Raw genomic sequence first — 17,642 nt, 5'->3', positions numbered from 1 at the left:
AGGACTGAAGGTCCTGATGTCTCAGTGTCCCAGACCAGAAAACAGTAACACTCATTCCCATAGCACAAACGTACAAACATAAAAGTGAGAGTTTTTCCTTTTCAGAACAAAACTATATGACTGCAGCAATGGGAATTATAATTTCATCCTATAAAATATATGTCCTATTAAGCACAATTTATTTCTTCCATTTTCACAACATATTTCCCCAATGTCCAAATAACACTGCATCTAAAGGTTGAACCCCTCACCTCCAACTGATAAATCCAATTGAAACAGAAAAATATCCAAGAAGAGCTAACTGGAGAAAAGGAAAAGGAAGTTGTCAGGGGTGGGGTGGGGCATGTGTTTTTATATTTATTTATCAATCTATTTATTTATGTTCTCACAGCTGAGGACCTAACTCAAGGCCTTGCAATTGTCAGTCATGGGTTCTTCCACAGTGGAATATATACATAATGGAATTGTATGCTTTCATTAGAAAGAATGACACTGTTCCATTCATAAGAAAATGGAAATACTTGGAAAAAATTATATTAAGCAATGCAATCCAGACCTAAAGAAACATAGGCTACATGGTTTCTCTAAAATGTCTCGGATATTTGGATTACTATAACTCAATAGCTATGTGCAGATGACCATAGAAGATGATGCTTATTAAAATGAACCCCAAGAAAAAAGAGGTTTTGTTTTATTTTATTATCAGGGTGATGTATAGAGAAATTACAGTTACATTCATTAGGTAGTGAGTACATTATTTCTTGAACATTGTTACCCCTTCAAAATTTTTTTCCCACTTGTCCTCTTCCCACCCCCTCCCAAGCTGTGAAGTTCATTTCTAGCATATTGTCTTGTAAATACTGCTGTTACATTGGTTTGTCTTTTGTGAATAGGGTTTTTGTTATTGTTGTTGTTACTGTTTTTTTGTTTGTCTATTTGGGGGCTTGAACTATGGGTCTGGGTTCTATTTCTGAGCTTTTCACCTCAAGACTAGTGCTCTACCACTTTGAACCTCAGCACCAGTTTCTGTTTTATGGTAGTGAATTAGAGATAAAAGTCTCATGGATTTTCCTGCACAGGCTGGCCTTGAACCATGATCCTCAGATCTCAGCCTCCAGAGTAGCTAGGATTGTACACGAAAGCCTCCAACACTGAACTAATAAGAGGTTCTTTTTTCCAGAGTTTTTTGAAATATATTTTTATTGTAATTAATAGAAGGGTTACATGATATTTGCCAATAGAAGGTGCATTAATTCCCATACATTGATACCCTTCCACCTGTCTTGGTCCCCATTTCCATCCCCCCCACCCCCACCCCTCATCTTGTTTTCCCCCCTTCCCTATCCAATTTCAAATAACCAAATACAAATATATCTGATATATCAGGTAACAAAGTGAGGTACTGTAACAATATGAGATAACCAAGGGACAGCAAAAGAGATGAGAGATAACATAGTACCTTAAGCACAACAATCATTCATTATAAGGCTTATGTTTCTATATACTGTTTACTGCTAATATTTTTTATTCTTTCCCCCTGTTCTTTATTCCTTGTTGTCACTGTTTTTGATTTCTGTACTCTTTGTCCTGTATATGAGTTTATCTGTTTGGGAGAGGCACACAAATGGTGAGACAAAAGGTAAATCAATGCAACAGTGACACTCACTAGATACTATGTTGGAAATGAATTTTATAAATTAGAGGGAGGGAACATAGGGGGTAGAGCAGAAGAAAATGAAGGAGAGGGTAGCACTGTTCAAAAAGAAATATACCCATTACCTTACTTATGTAGCTGTAATATCTCTGTATATTCCCATTCACAGTAAAATACATAAGTAACTGTAACCTCTCTGTGCATCACCTTTACAAATAATATTCCAAAAAGAAAAGGAATAATTGGGTTGCTGATGATGGAACTAGAATATTTTTGTGACAGCAGAAACATTCTATAATAAAGTTAACCAAGCCACCTATTAAATCTTGGGGATAGCATTGAAGAATAAGGGAGGCTTTCATTTGAGGAAAAAGGATATAGTTATTAACTTGTAGGCAAGTAAGTATTATAGGTTATTTGGAGTTTGACATTACAAGTAACAAGATGTTCAATTAGTACACAATCTGTTTAATATCAAGCTACATCATAGTCAGAACTGTTCGAATCATTACCTTTGCCCTACTGTGTCAAAAAGATAGACAGTTTGAACAGTGATCATTACAAGAAGGTTTCTATGACACATATTCATTGGTAGAAATACAGGTGAATATAATTGGGAAAGAAAAAGTTGCAGTATTGTAGCTCTGATTGGAGTTCTAAGAGTCAAAGTTTACCAAGATGAGACATTTTTGCAAATGAGTCATGTTTTCTTTCCAATTCAATTTACTTATATAGACAAATATGTCATTTTTATGACATAGCATTCAAGGAATAACTATATTTTGATTATTAAATGAATATAACAAGATTTGGACATCAGAAATGAAAGGCAAAATTATTTAGTGAATATTCAGAAAATTCATATTTGAGGCATGCATGCCCTTAACCTAAATTATAGGGAATAAATTGTCTAATTTATAAGTGAAGTAGCATACAATTCCTGGTTCCACTAAAGGATGTGGGATTGCAACTCATGGTAGGTTAATTGGCACTAAGGTTTATTGCAAGTACAAAATGAGAACAAACTTCCTTGATGAAATAAGCCGATGAGATATAGTATCTAACCAGACAATAGAACATGTAAACCGGATGATGCACTGTAGATCAGGTGAGCCAAGTGTTACTCTCTTGTACATCAAATTTAGATCCCCATGGCAAACTGTTAAATGGATTAGTATTGATATTGTTAAATGAATAATAATTTCAATATAAAAAGAAAAGCATACGCTTAAGACAGCTCTATAAATCAAAGAAAATACTGTGGTTACTAGCAAGTATCTTCACTCTAGGAGGAATTTAACAATGGAATACGAATTTCTGTCTTATGACAGTAAAATATGGATTAGGGAGACAGTGAACCACTGAGAATTGACAAGGGAGCCCCTTTTCTTTTATAACATCTTACTAGAAAAGCAATTGGAAAGTTTGTTATGAATAATTTTTTTCCTTGTAACTATAATGGGAAAGTCCATTGCAGTTAGAATGACATTATATGAGTTAAGAATAACATGCAGACGTCAAATGACTTATTAAGAGCCTTCTCTACAAATTATATACGTGAATGCATGCACTAGGTAATTAACTTTGTTTAACTTAAAGCTTTTACATTTTTTAAAGAATGACATGTCATCAAGAATTGTTCCCCAAAATGTGTAAAAATCTTGAAAAAACTTGAATTAATAATCGTAAAGAACACACAAGGTAGATTTAATTCTTTTCATTATCTGAACATTGTTAGTATATTCTTGAAGATTATTTTAATGTATTCATGGTGACTAATTAAAAGAACATGAGGAAAAATGGAAATTTAAATATTTGTCATCATTCATGTTAAATACTTGTCGAATCCACTGGTTATGAGGTTGTGGAGAATCATTATAGTACATGGAGCTTTTGTTCAAGGTATTGCAGTGAATGTTGTTTAAGGATTCTACTAGGCCTTTCATTTTACTAAACCCTAGTTCAATATCTTTTGCCATATCTCTTACCCCATTAAAATTGCAATGATGTTTTTGATAGTCCCATATCAAAGTATAGCCATAGTCTTCTAGTCTCTGTGTGTTTTGTAAACTTATCTCTTTCTTCAAACACTTTTTCTTTTACTATTTTTTAAAATCTAATTTCATCATTATTATTAAGGTGCTGTACCAAGATTATCATTTAATAAGTCAAGTAATTAATTTCTTTTAATTAGTTTCTTTCTTTCTCCCTTTCTTTACCTCTCTCTCTCTCTCTCTCTCTCTCTCTCTCTCTCTCTCTCTCTCTCTCTCTCTCTCTCTCTCTGTCTCTCTCTCTCTCTCTCTGTCTCTCTGTCTCTCTCTCTCTCTGTCTCTCTCTCTCTCTGTCTCTCTCTCTCTCTCTCTCTTGAAAATATCACTGCCTCCTTTTGCTTTCCCCCAGTTTCCTTCCTTTCCTTACATAGTTTAATTTCCACAGAGCATGACGCATAGCATGATAATGTCATATTCCATACCTTCCTCTCTTTCTACACTTCCCTTTGGTTCCCCTCTCATGGAAAACAAAAAGCAAAAACAAACTCCCTGCCACTAGCATCAACAACAATAACAAAACAGTAACAACAAAAAGCCCACTGCAAGCATTCTTAGAGTAATTAAGTATATACTGCCCCGGCCCCCTGGTTTTAAAATTTCCTCTTTAACATCACCTTTGATGACATTACTCCAGAAAAAATTGTCTGCTCTCTATTATTAAACTTACTTTGTTTTCTTACATTGATTTATAACTTTGGAATATATATATGTAATATATACATCTACATTTATGTATATATGTATATATTCTGTGTATTTGGTGTTGTCTATTTCTGTGCACAATAATATAGTCTATATTATAGAATGATTTGGGTTGCTCTTGTATTTCTAGGTTATAGACCAACCTGTGAAACATCTCAGTCCCTAAAAATATATTGAATTAATGAATACATGAATCATCCAAAGTCAACTTATCTTATTTTTTTTTGTTTTTGCTGTAGGAACTACAATAATTTTAACCTGTCAAGTTTTTTTATTTGTTTGTTTGTGCCATTACTGGTGCTTCAATGTAGGGCCTGGGTAGATAACTTTTAGCTCTTTTGCACAAGTCTGGTGCTCTACTACTTGAATAGTAGCAGGTCCATGTCTGGCTTTTTGGTGTTTAATGGGAGATAAGAGTCTCTTGGATTTTCCTACTGGGCTGACTTTGAACCACAATCCTAAACTCTTAACCTCAAGAGAAGCTTTTGAGCCACTACTCCCTGTTACTCAAACTCCCAAGTTTTAGGGCTGTTTCTGCCTTGTGATATAATACTGCTTGAACGTATACTTCTGATTTCACATAAAATTGTTAGAGCCTGTGTTCTTAACTTCAGCTACTTAGCAGGAAATGGCCAATGCAAAGCACTTATTTGATGTAGTTTAATAGTCTGCTGCTTCCTAAAGTATTAGTAAAAATCCTCTGAATTATCAAATTTAGATCTTGCATTAGATATTATTTCCTGGTTGACTAAACCTAATTTTTATGGCAGTATATACTTTTGAAAAAGGACTATAACAATCTTTTCTAAAATATCACAAACTATGACAATTTGAATCATAAATATTAAATTCAAATTATAGAAGATATCTTCTTGATATTAAAGAAAAAAGACTCAAGCTCTTCTCTTAGGAAGTCAGTTAAATTATACGGGCCATGAAAAACATATTTTTTCCTTCAAATATTTTTTTGTTTCACCTACATGACTTGTGAATGTAAAATTCTGTATTAATTAAGTAACAAGTGCTATAGCTAATAAGATGGAGTGAAATTAAATGTGTATATTATGTCTCATCATGAGTTGAAGATCAAAAGTCTAATGTTAAGTGTTTCTCTGAATAGGAAAAGATAAATTTTGAAAATAAGGAGTCTTTGACATGGATATATTTTAGTATGTTATGAGTTACATAAAATGCCAGAGTCTTTGTTTTTGGCTTTGTTTCCTTCTTTGCTGGTCTTTGGGTATGAACTCAGGGCATGGGAATTGTCTTGAGCTTCTTTGTGCTAGAACTTTATCACTTGAGATTTAGCACCACTTCCTGTTTTTCTTTTCTGAGTAGTTTATTGGGGATAAAGTTCTCACAGATTTTATGCCCAGACTGGCTTTGCACTGTGATCCTCAGATCTCAGCCTTGCAAGTAGCTAGCATTATAGGCGTGAGCTACTGGCACCCAGAAGAATTTTTGTTTTTTAACTTTGGGACTTTGTGTTTGTTATTGAATATTCCTAGGTATTCAAGGGTGAATCTACATATGCAGTCTATGAATAGTCTCTTTACCTTATTATTTACATTTTCACTTTTATTTCTCTAAACATATAGTTTGTATAACACAACATTCTAATTTTGGCAATGTTCAAGTTAATCGTTGTTTATTTTATGAGTTTTCTTTTGTGTGACAAATGTGTTATTCAATTTTCCCTTGAAGGCTATCCTTTCTATTGTCTCTCTTGAAATGTCTTAGGAACTTCATCAAAATTCAGTTGATTATAGATGTCTGTGCTTGGTTCTTGATTCTGTTTTGCATACTTGACCTCTTTTTATCTCATATCATTTCTTGATGACTATATCTGTAGTTATTCTTATATCAGTACAAACACTGAAACTATGATCATTTGTGCAAATTTTTGGAGTGGCCAATTTGTACAGAAATCCTCCAAGAAATTTGAGATTTATTTACATACAATTATAAATTTATAAGAATTTATGATGGTCACACTATACTCCTCAGTCTATGATACATTCCTATGTGTTCATGCTTTTATAAATTTATTGCATTTTTAAATAAAATCGCCTTACATGAATTTTGCTAAGTTTATTAGTATAAATTTAAGTGAAAGTAAACTGTTCTTTTTAACATCCTTTTCAAAGCTTTGTTTTGAGTGCATAGATTAAAGTGTTAATTCTGAATCCTGTTACTTTTCTAAATCAATTTATTAGACATAGCTGCTTTTTGAATGTCTTAGAATGATCAGAGAAACATCAGTTACTTATTTTGATTTTTGATTATAAGCATTTATTTCTTTATGTTTTTCTACTAATTATTGCTTAGGTACACATGGCAAATTCTGATAGGCTACCTGTTCCTTTTCATTTGAAACTATTTAGAAAATTGTTTGAAGCTTGTTTTTGACTCATGAGTTATCTTGCAGCAGTGTTGCTACTGGAAAGCCCATCTTGCGCTGAGAAGGTGTCTAACTAGCTGGATTTTGTAAAGAAGATTCTTTCTATTTCTCAATTGGTGAAAGTGAAGTGGATCATTGTATGAAAATTGTCTGTATAAAAATTGTGTGTTATGCTAAAAATCTGTTTTTTATTTTGAAAGTCTAGAATTTGAGTCTAGCATGTCAAAATAAAAACAAAAAGCAAAGAACAAAAGCTCTGCCTCTAGTTCTGTAAAGATCTTTCCCAGTAACATTCAAGTAATTTAAGTGCTGAAGAATTAGTTGTATCACATGTGACTTGGAGTCGAATACCCAAAGTTAGTGCCTACTTTCATTGGTTCTTAATTCACATTACATTTTTTTTGTTTTTTTTTTTTGGTTTTATTGTAAAGGTAATATAGCGGGATTACAGTACACAAGTCGGGTAATGAGTGTATTTCTTTTCCAACAGTGTCACCCCTTCTCTTCTCCCATTTTTTTCCCCTCTTGACTCCCTTCCCAATAAATTATACAGTTTATTTTCATCATATTGTCTAGCATCACGGTTGCATTAGTTCACCCTTTGTCCCTTCATTTCTATGCCTCCTGACCCTCGCGAAATCAGATAAAGTTACATACAAAAATACATACAAAACACAAAAATACAGAAACAGTGACAGAGGAAAAACATACAAAAAACCCCACAAAACACAAAAGATAATTTTTTTAAGTTGCGTCCTTTTAGGAGTTTTATGTTTATTTATTTGATAGTGTATTTTATTGTTGGGAAAATGTATAGAGGGGTTACAGTTACATTCATCAGGTAATGGGTATATTACTTTCTCGAAACTTGATATCACTTCTCATGTTTTTGTCCCCCTTTACCTCTCCCATCCCCTCGAAATCATCTTGTTTTCCCCCTTCCCTCCCCTATTTCAAATAAACAAATAAGTGTATATACAATATAACAGGTAACAAAGTCCGATACAGTAACCACATGAGATTAAACGTAAGTGGAAAACAAAAGTGAAAAGAACTCATAGTACGTTAAGAACAACAATCACTAAGATAAACCTCTTGTTTCCATACCTAGAGTTGATTTCGTTTAGTCTCATCCTGTATGACCATATGACCATAGGTATTGTGATCCTCTGTTAGGAGAATCCTAGATGTGTACTAATTATGACAACTGAGGGAAGCCATGGAGCCTACGCTCCTTTGGATGTGGCTTACTTCACTTAATATGATTTTTTTCCAAGTCTTTCCATTTCCTTACTAATGGCACAATGTCATTCTTTCCATTCCATTGTGTATAGCAATTCTTTTTTTAAAACTGTTTCCATTTCTTGGAGTTTATTTCAATAAACATTCTATATGGTCATATGCACATAGGTATTGAGCCTTTGTGTCTTTTCCTACAAATATCATTTGTAGGCTTAATATTCATTGACTTATATTTACCTACTTATCCTATAATACTTACTACCACTTCGTGAACAAAGTAGAAATTTAAGAGAAAAATGTCAGAAAAAGTGAATCACTTGGAATAAAGGAATCAAGGTATATTGTCATTTTAATCACCATAACATATATGTTTGTTCTGCATCACACAAATGAATTCTAGTGCAAAGATGGTGATTTGAGTGTTGTGAAGTATTTGTTTTTGAGATGAGTTTGAGGAATCACTCCTACTGTTAAAATATAAAATGACATTAATTTTTTGTATATAAAATATGTTAAATGTGATCTAGAAGTGAAAAGTGAAGCTCAATATGTCATGTCTAAGACAAAAAGAAACTGTTCTTACAACTATCGCTTCTTATAAGACCATTTAAGGACTGCGGATTAAATTTTAATTTTTACATCAATGGAAGAATAGTAGGAAAGCATGGTAAAACACACCCAATAGAGCTTTTTCAACAATATGATAGAAAGTACAAGTAAAAGAAAAATCATATTTATTACTCATTATCTTGGACAATGATGATTTTTTGAGTGCATATTGATTCCTGACAACAGATGTAGTATAATCATGTTAATCCAAAACAGTTTCAACAGCTGAGACATTAATCTAATACCTGATGATTTTATGTGAATCACTATGTAATTATTTTTTAAACAACTTCTGATTATACCTTCTACTTAGCTGATTTTTCAAATTAGGAATTTAAAACCTAGTTTGTTAGCGAGAGGCTGCTGTTGAACAGATAAGATGAAATCATAACTGCTGCTGAAGTCATCAGAGACTTTATTGTAAACATGCCTCTACTGCGAGAAAGGAGGAGGAAATGATCTTCTGCATTGTGAGATTTTTTTTTAGCATGGCTTGAAAACCGACACAAAGGTGAAACAAAACCTATTTCTCTGTTCTTTTGTTTCTAATGCTCATCATTGTCATTAATAAGGGAATTACAAAATAATAATGAAATAATTAGGTACATTTTAAACAATTGGACTCATTGGAGATATAAAAAATGGCCAATTTCCTAATTAACTAAATTTCCCTAATGCATAAATTTATCTTTAGAAGTGTTCCAAGTTAATAATAATAATAATAATAATAACACTCAGGTCCACTAAGACTTTTTTTTAAAAAATAAGCTATTGTTGTATTATGAAAGGGAACCTAGGAGATTCAAGGTGTTATTATTTTTTTGTCAATGTGTCAATGTTATTTCTGAGAATAGAGTAATTGAAAAGTGCAATATAAATGACCATGAATGATTTTATGTATTCTGTTTCTACCAGATATCCAACCTCTACAATTTCTTTCCAGTACAGTCATGTCAACTCTTTATATTAGAAATCTGATTTTCTTTATAGTCTTAAAAAACTGCATTTAAAAACATATTGTATACATTATATATTCCTAAATTTATTTACAAAGGTTGAAAACAAAGAATAAGCTGATACTTTTAGTTGCAGATATTTTTGTTTTTATTTTGTTTGTTGTTGTTATTTTGAAACAGAGATTCATTATGATCTAGCCTAAGCTAGCTGTAAACTCATGATCATCTTGGCTCAGCCTTGTGAGGGTTGGGATTATATGTGTGTACCATCAAGCTTAGCAAATCTTCACTTGGGTTTTAAATCCAGAACCTAATTGTCTTATAATTAATTTTTGGCTAACTAATTTATTTGGGTATATATGATAAGCTGAAAAGAGTCTCAATACCTAGCCATTGCTTGATCATGTTTAGATATATTACAATACAAAAATTATACTTTCTTCCTGAATTGTCAAAGTAGCCAAAACAGGCTATCAAACCTGTTTATAAGCCACATCATGGCTAATGAAATATATATAATATAATCCAAAGACTATAGAATTTCTTCAACTACTATAGATAAATATGTCATTTGCATTTTATTGTCCTTTGGATTATTCTGCTTCCTTTCACACCTTAAAAAGATCAATGATATCTTTTCAGTGAGTGAAATAAATTAAATTTCAAATTCAGATTTTAAACAGGAATAATAAATTAATAAATAAGAAGAATAATAACATAAATACAGAGTGATGGTGAAACTTGGTTTGATTCTTAACCAGCCCCACTCTATGAAGTAGAATATCTTCATACAGGTAGTTTTGGCCCCCCCAAAAAAGTTATCTGTAGATTTTATTTATTTATTTATTTGCCAGTCCTGGGGCTTTGAACTGGGCCTGGTCACTGTCCTTGGACTTTTTCAAGGATTTTGTTTTACCACTTGAGCCACAGCACCCTTTGTGGCTTTTTCTGCATATGTGGTACCAAGGTGTTCAGTTTATACATTTATTTGTTTGTTCAAATCAGGGAAGGGAAGGGTAAATACAAGAAGATGAGACAAAGAGCAAGGGGGTGAACCAATGTAGCAGCGATAACCATGAGACAATATGTTGGAAGTGAATTTTACAGCTTGAGAGGGGGTAAGAGTATGGTAAGTGGGAGGAAAACGTCAGAAGGGGTGACAGTTTTCAAGGAGTAGTGCACTCACAACTTTTGGAATGTACCTGTACTCCCTCTATACATCATCCTGATAATAAAATTTAAAAATAAAGGAAATGTACTCAGTACCTGACCTATGTGAATGTAACTCCTCTCTACATCACCTTTACAATTAAATCAAAAATACAATGTAATATTCTTTGTTGGTCTCCGACTAAAATGAGTAAGAACTTTGTATAGAAGCGGCTTATGCAGATATACCAAATATGACCATGTATTACATTCTGTCCATTAGTCCAGGGCTTGAATGCACCATGATGGGCATTTTGTTCTAAAGACTTTTAGTAATCTCTAGATCTGTCAAAGAATAGTCTGACTGTCCAACATTCCAAAACTTTCTCCAGATGTCTCTGTGGTTAACCTGCTTTACTAGTTTTCTTCCATAATTAGGAGTGCAAAGTTATTCCAAGTTTTAATTTGAGAATGTGAGTGTATTAACCCTTAGTGGATGATATATCACAAATGATTCAGGAGAAAAACTTAAAGGCAAAATAAAAGAAAGGAAAAGAGAATTGTACCTGTATTTGCAATCACAATTTTGTTAAACTTAGATTTTTAAAAAAAATATGAGGGACAGAAAGTCCTCGTTCAGATTCCAAAAATTAATTATCAAAGAATAAACTCTTGGTAATAGTTGTGGTGTTTTGTTATACAATCTCTCACATAGTTTGACTTAATTCCTCTGAAAGAAGTAGAATGTCCGTAGTTGTGTTTATTTCCAGGTCAGTGCAAATAGCTCCCTGTATGAACATGAGTTAGAAATGAAGGATGTGTGCTTTAAACATATATTTTTCCAGTGAATAAAGAGTGTATCAGAGTACACTTAAACAGCCATTGTATTTTATTTTTTTCTTTCAATGACTAAATTATAAATAGGTCTTGGGGCTTTATGAACTACTGTGGAGTTATAAATTTTCTTCATTGTCAGACTTGAACTTGTTCTACAGGGCAGGCAGAGTAGAGGGGCAGAGAAGGGAGCAGGGAGTGCATGTTCCTTTTGATCCAGGTGAGTGAAATAAGATAAGAACTTACTCCTGTGCATATTGTAGCTCAGTTCGAGTCATCTTAGTTAGATTTTGTACAATGGATAATAAATACAAGAAATAAGGAGGAACATACGGCACTTGAAGCAAATGGTATAAATAAGTTTAAGAGGAAAGTAGACATTTTTATTGCATGAGGATGTTAGACTGATAACGGATTAAAAGAACAAGGAGTCAGGGAGACTAAAAGGCTGATGTATTACATCAGGGGCAGGAATCTAGGACAAGTGGTCATTTTCTACCCTGCAGTTCTTCATGTCTTACTGGAAGAACCTGTATTTTAAGATAATTATGTACAGTCAGGAAAATGGTAACAGCTGCATGTTGGCAAGTTGGCATGCAAATTACTAAGCCCTATTCAGGTCATGTGGACATGAATTGATGAGAGACTGGAGATGCAAGAACTGCCAACAGCTTCATTGTGAATATTAATGAAAGGATGAAGTCCTAACCTTGTCTGGAAGGGTTCAAAAGTTTTTAATTTAAAGAACCTAGGATTTCAGTGCCACTCATGAAGTATCTTGGAAGGTATACATGAAAAGGGAATATAACATCATTACACATCCTGATTTCTCAAATCAGTTCTATACACACAATTTTAAGTTTCATTTACTGGGTCTAGCATAATTCCACATCGAAACAGCTGCAAATGGTATATAATTGGGTCAGAATGTTTTGTTGTCAGGATTCTCGGTTGCTTGCATTGGCTTGTGAAAAGGTCATTATGAGAAAAAGGATCTGAATAGCGAAGAGATTCCAGCTGGTTAGCTATTATTTTAATTATGCAATGCAATCAGCTATTTCCATGCTAATATCTGAAGTTACTTAGGGAAAAGTCATCCAAAGACTCTGTGAAGATACTTTTGGCACTGTTTTTATTGCACCTCACGAATCTATTTGTCAACCTTGCTGTGAGTTTCATGCTTCCTGTCAGTGTGACTATAGAAGTTTCCGAATTACCCTGAATGTAGGCTATGTTGAGCTGGCAACTGAATATTATCTTTATAGTAAAGGAAATCACAGTCCATTTTAGGAAATAAGACACAATGATAAAGCACCATAGAGACTCCTGTCAGCATACAATTCTAATTTGGATTATGACTAGTTTTTAAAAGCTCAGAATTTCAGAAAGCTGAAAAATTAAGATTATTTTTTTGTCTTTTCTGTTTTTCTCACCTATAATAATGTTCCAATTTCAGACCTTCAAAAAGAAAAGAGATAAAAAGTGAAACAAAGCTCTGTACTTCCCTTTTACGCATTTTACTTATCTTTGTGGGTCTTATTTTGTAAATTTCACTAAATTTACGACTGAAAAATAATTTAGTCATATGCAGAGCAATTAGGGTATATTAATAGTATTATAAAATTCAAAAGCAAGATTTATCATCAGTTCAATGGCTGGTTAAAAAAAGTCTTGAGTGTGGGGCTCAAATCTTCAATTCACAATTGTTTTGGGAGTAGTGTGTAGAGCTGAAAGTGTCACTGCTCCTTGAATAGGGGTCCTTCATTCGACTACACAATTGCTGTGGGTACTTAAAAAGGTAAGACTAAGAGGTAGCCATTAATTAAAAAATGCAATTAAAGGCATTTGATTTTTGTTTTGTTTTGATTTAGGTCATTTTCTTTAGTCAGAGCATGTGAAAGTTAACTACAGACCTGGGCACAAAAGGACCTGCGATTCTTATCTCTGATTAACCTCTAGAAAATGGGAAGTGGGGCTGTGGATCAGGGGTAGGGTGGTAGTCTTGAGCTTAAGAGCACAGGGACAATGCCCAGGCCCAGAGTTAAAGCCCCATGACCCACAAAAAAATTACAAGATATAACATATGTTTATTTGTAAATATATATGTATATATTTCTATGCATTGTAAAGAACTTTACTTCTGATGTAACATGTAAGGAGTTCCGTGTAGAGGATTTGTTTTTTTGTCTGAGCATGTGGGTATTAGTAATCCCTGTGGGGGTGGCTTTTAGTATGTGCTATAGATCTCAAGTACTTCTGTTTAATTCCTTTCTATCTCATTTTATTTTCAGGGACGTTTCTTTGCAGATTGTTTAGAAGAAATATATGGCTATGTGGGGGAAGACAGAGCTTCGCGAGTAGAGCATTAAACAGGCATGTGTACATTCACCGAACCCACAAAACACAGAAATGTGCTGAAGCAGCTGGAGTGCTTTCTCTTTCTTGACAGCAAGTTAGGAGACAGGAGGGTGAACAAAAGTGGCAGTTGTAGTATACTGGCAAAACAGAGTACTTTGTGCAAAGAATTTACCATGAGCAGGACTAAGATTGACATGCGGAATCACATTTCACTTCCATTACTAGGCAAATCAATGGTTCTGAAACACTCCTATTCAGACACACCAAAATGTTTTCTGAATACACCCAGAGAAAATGTTGCTTCAGGTCAGGTAGCCCTGAAGAAATATGGTTAAATATTGGTATTTAATATAATATACTAGTTTGGTATAGGATAGATTTAAGAATAACTTAATCTGTATATAGGAAAAATAAGGTAATAAGGTACAATGTAAAGTCTTATTCTGTTTTTTTAACTGATAGTTCACAACTGTAATCCTAGCTAGTAAGGAAGCTGAGATCGGAGGATCATAGTTCAAAGTTAGCTTGGTCAGGAAAGTCAGTAAAACACCTTTTTTTTTTTTTTTAACTTTTTGTGGGTCATGGGGCTTGAACTTGGCCTGGGCATTGTCTCTGAGCCCTTCCTTTCAAGGGACAACCCTTGAGACAAACCTCACTTCCCATTTCTCTAGAGACAAGAGTCTCAGTGCCCGGGCTGACTTTGAACCCTGATCCTCATAGCTCAGCCTCCTGAGTAGCCAAGATTACAAGCAGTAAGACTTTTACCCCATTTTCCACTAGTAAGCCAAAGTGGTGCTGTGACTCAAAATGGTACCATGCTAACTCTATGAGAAATTGCTCAGGGACAGTAACCAGGCTCTTAGTTTAAGTCCCATGACTGACCAGAAGAAATAAAAGTCTTTTGTTTTTTTCATATATTTTTATTGTAATTAATAGAAGGGTTACATTATATTTGCCAGATAGAAGTTGCATTACTTCACATACATTGATGCCCATTCTCATGTCTTGGTCCCCATTTCCCTCCCCAACACCCCCACCCGTCATCTTGTTTTCCCCCCTTCCCTATCCAATTTCAAATAACCAAATACAAATATATCCAATATATCAGATAACAAAGTGGGATACTATAACAATATGAGATAACCAAGGGACAGCAAAAGACATGAGAGATAACAAAGAACATTAAGAAAAATAATCTATGAATAAACAGGATTCATCACAGGGAGGCAAAGCTGGTTCAACATACTCAAATCAATTAATACAATTCAACACATCAATGGGAGCAAGGACAAAAATCACATGCAGAAAAGGCATTTGACAAGATCCAATACTCCTTTATGTTAAAAGCGCTGGAGAAACTAGGAATCCATGGAACATTCCTCAGTATAATAAAGTCTGTGTATCACAAATCCACAGCTAGTATTATACTTAATGGTGAAAAGCTAAAGCCACTCCCTCTAAAATCAGGAACGAGACAAGGATGCCCACTCTCTCCACTCCTCTTTAACATAGTATTAGAATTCCTAACCAGCGCAATAAGGCAAGAAGCAAGCATAAAGGGGATCCAAATAGGGAAAGAGGAAGTAAAACTTTCCCTCTTTGCAGATGATATAATTCTGTATTTAAAGAATCCTATAGACTCCACTCCCAAGCTCCTTGAGCTGATTCAAAACTATGGCAAGGTAGCAGGGAATAAAATTAACCCTTAAAAATAAACTGCCTTCCTCTATGCCAACAGTGAGAGGAATGAGGCAACAATCAGGAAAGCAACTCCTTTTGCAATAGCCTCAAAGAAAATAAATTACTTAGGAATTATCTTAACTAAGAATGTAAAGGACCTTTTTGATGAAAACTTTAAAACCCTGAAAAAGAAATTAAAGCAGAACTGAGGAAATGCAAAAACCTCCCATTCTCCTGGATTGGAAGAATCAATATCTTGAAAATGACAATCTTGCCAAGGGCTCTCTACAAATTCAGCGCAATACTCATCAATATCCCAATGTCATTCTATAAAGAAATAGAAGAGGCAATCCAAAATTTCATATGGAATAATAAAAGACCCTGTATAGCAAAAACACTTCTTAGCAGAAAGGACAGCGTAGGAGGAATTTCAATACCAAACTTTAGACTCTATTACAGAGCTATAATTATCAAACCAGGTTGGTACTGGCACAAGAACAGGCCTGAAGACCAGTGGAATAGAACTGAAGACCCAGATATTAAACCAAAGACTTATGGCCACCTAATCTTTGACAAAGGAGCCAAAAAAATAGAACGGAAGAAAGATAGCATCTTCAACAAGTGGTGCTGGCAGAACTGGTTAAGGACCTGCAGAAAACTAAAGTGGGATCCTTCTTGGTCACCTTGCACTAGAATTAACTCCGAATGGATCAAAGACCTCGAGATAAAAGCAGACACACTGAAAACTTTACAAGAAGAAATAGGAGATACACTAGGCCTCCTTGGCACAGGTCGAAACTTTCTTAATAAGGACCAAGAATCACAACAAATCAGAGAAAGGCTGGATAAGTGGGACTGCATTAAACTACAGAGCTTTTGTATGGCAAAGGACATAGCTGGTAAATTAATTAGGAAGCCTACAGAATGGGAGAAGATCTTCACCAACCAAACAACAGACAAAGCCCTCATATCTAACATACAACAACAGCTCAAAAAATTGAATCACTTCAAAACTAATCTCCAAAGTATCAACCGTCCCATCAAAAGATGGGCCAAAGACTTAAAGAGAGTCTTCTCTGAAGAAGAAATAAGGATGGCCTACAGACACATGAAGAAATGCTCAACATCTCTGGTCATAAAAGAAATGCAAATCAAAACAACTCTAAGATTCCACCTCACTCCAGTTAGAATGGCCAGGATCAAGAAAACTAATAACAACAGATGCTGGAGGGGATGTGGCCAGGAGGGATCACTGCTACACTGTTGGTGGGAGTGCAAACTCGTTCAACCACTATGGAAAGCAGTATGGCAGTTCCTCAAAAGACTAAACCTAGAGTTTCCCTATGACCCAGCAATTCCACTACTAGGCATTTACCCAATTGTCCAGAAACATGGACATACTAAATTCACTATCACAATGAAGTTCATTGCAGCACTATTTACCATAGCAAAGATATGGAACCAACCTAGATGTCCCCCAGTTGATGAGTGGATAAACAAGATGTGATATTTGTAGACAATGGAATTCTATGCTGCTGTCAGAAAGAATGACATCGCCCCATTTGTTAGGAAATGGAAAGACTTAGAAAAAATCATATTAAGTGAAGTAAGCCAGACTTAAAGGAACATAGGCTCAATGGTTTCCCTCATTTGTCATAATAAGTAGAAACCTTGGGTTCTCATAGCAGAGATTTGCAATAGAAACCAAAGTCTTTTTTTTATTAGTGCTTTACTACATCCAAGGAAAGGTCAGGAAATAGATACAAATTTGTATAACAACCATGTGTGTGCTATCTCTCAGAAATTTGATGAAACATCCATTGGACAGTATTGTCTGGATAGGTCCAAAACTACCAACTTAATGCCATGGGAAATATGGTCATGAATCATGATTAATGTGTCATAGATGACAACTCTTGACGACTTTTTGTGCCGCTGACATAATTGCAGTTCTTTCTTGTTTCCTCAAGGTATGAATATATAGGGATTTCCTCTCTTGAATGTTC

At 34.3% G+C, this 17,642-nt stretch overlaps 1 long non-coding RNA gene across 1 annotated transcript in view; it reads left to right on the top strand.

Moving 5' to 3' along the window:
- The window catches only part of LOC150069416 (uncharacterized), a 146,202-nt gene extending 132,237 nt beyond the window's left edge, over positions 1 to 13,965 (top strand). The window contains exon 3 of the long non-coding RNA XR_016535468.1: positions 13,890 to 13,965. This is a non-coding gene — a long non-coding RNA (uncharacterized LOC150069416). The remainder of the gene's footprint in view (positions 1 to 13,889) is intronic.
- The last annotated feature ends 3,677 nt before the right edge of the window (positions 13,966 to 17,642 follow it).

The sequence above is a fragment of the Megascapheus bottae genome, chromosome 1, assembly GCF_031878675.1.
Source record: "Megascapheus bottae isolate mThoBot1 chromosome 1, mThoBot2.hap1, whole genome shotgun sequence".
Lineage (NCBI taxonomy): Eukaryota > Metazoa > Chordata > Mammalia > Rodentia > Geomyidae > Megascapheus > Megascapheus bottae.
The sequence above is the reverse complement of the archived record's forward strand: the minus strand, read 5'-3'. Positions and strand labels throughout refer to the sequence as shown.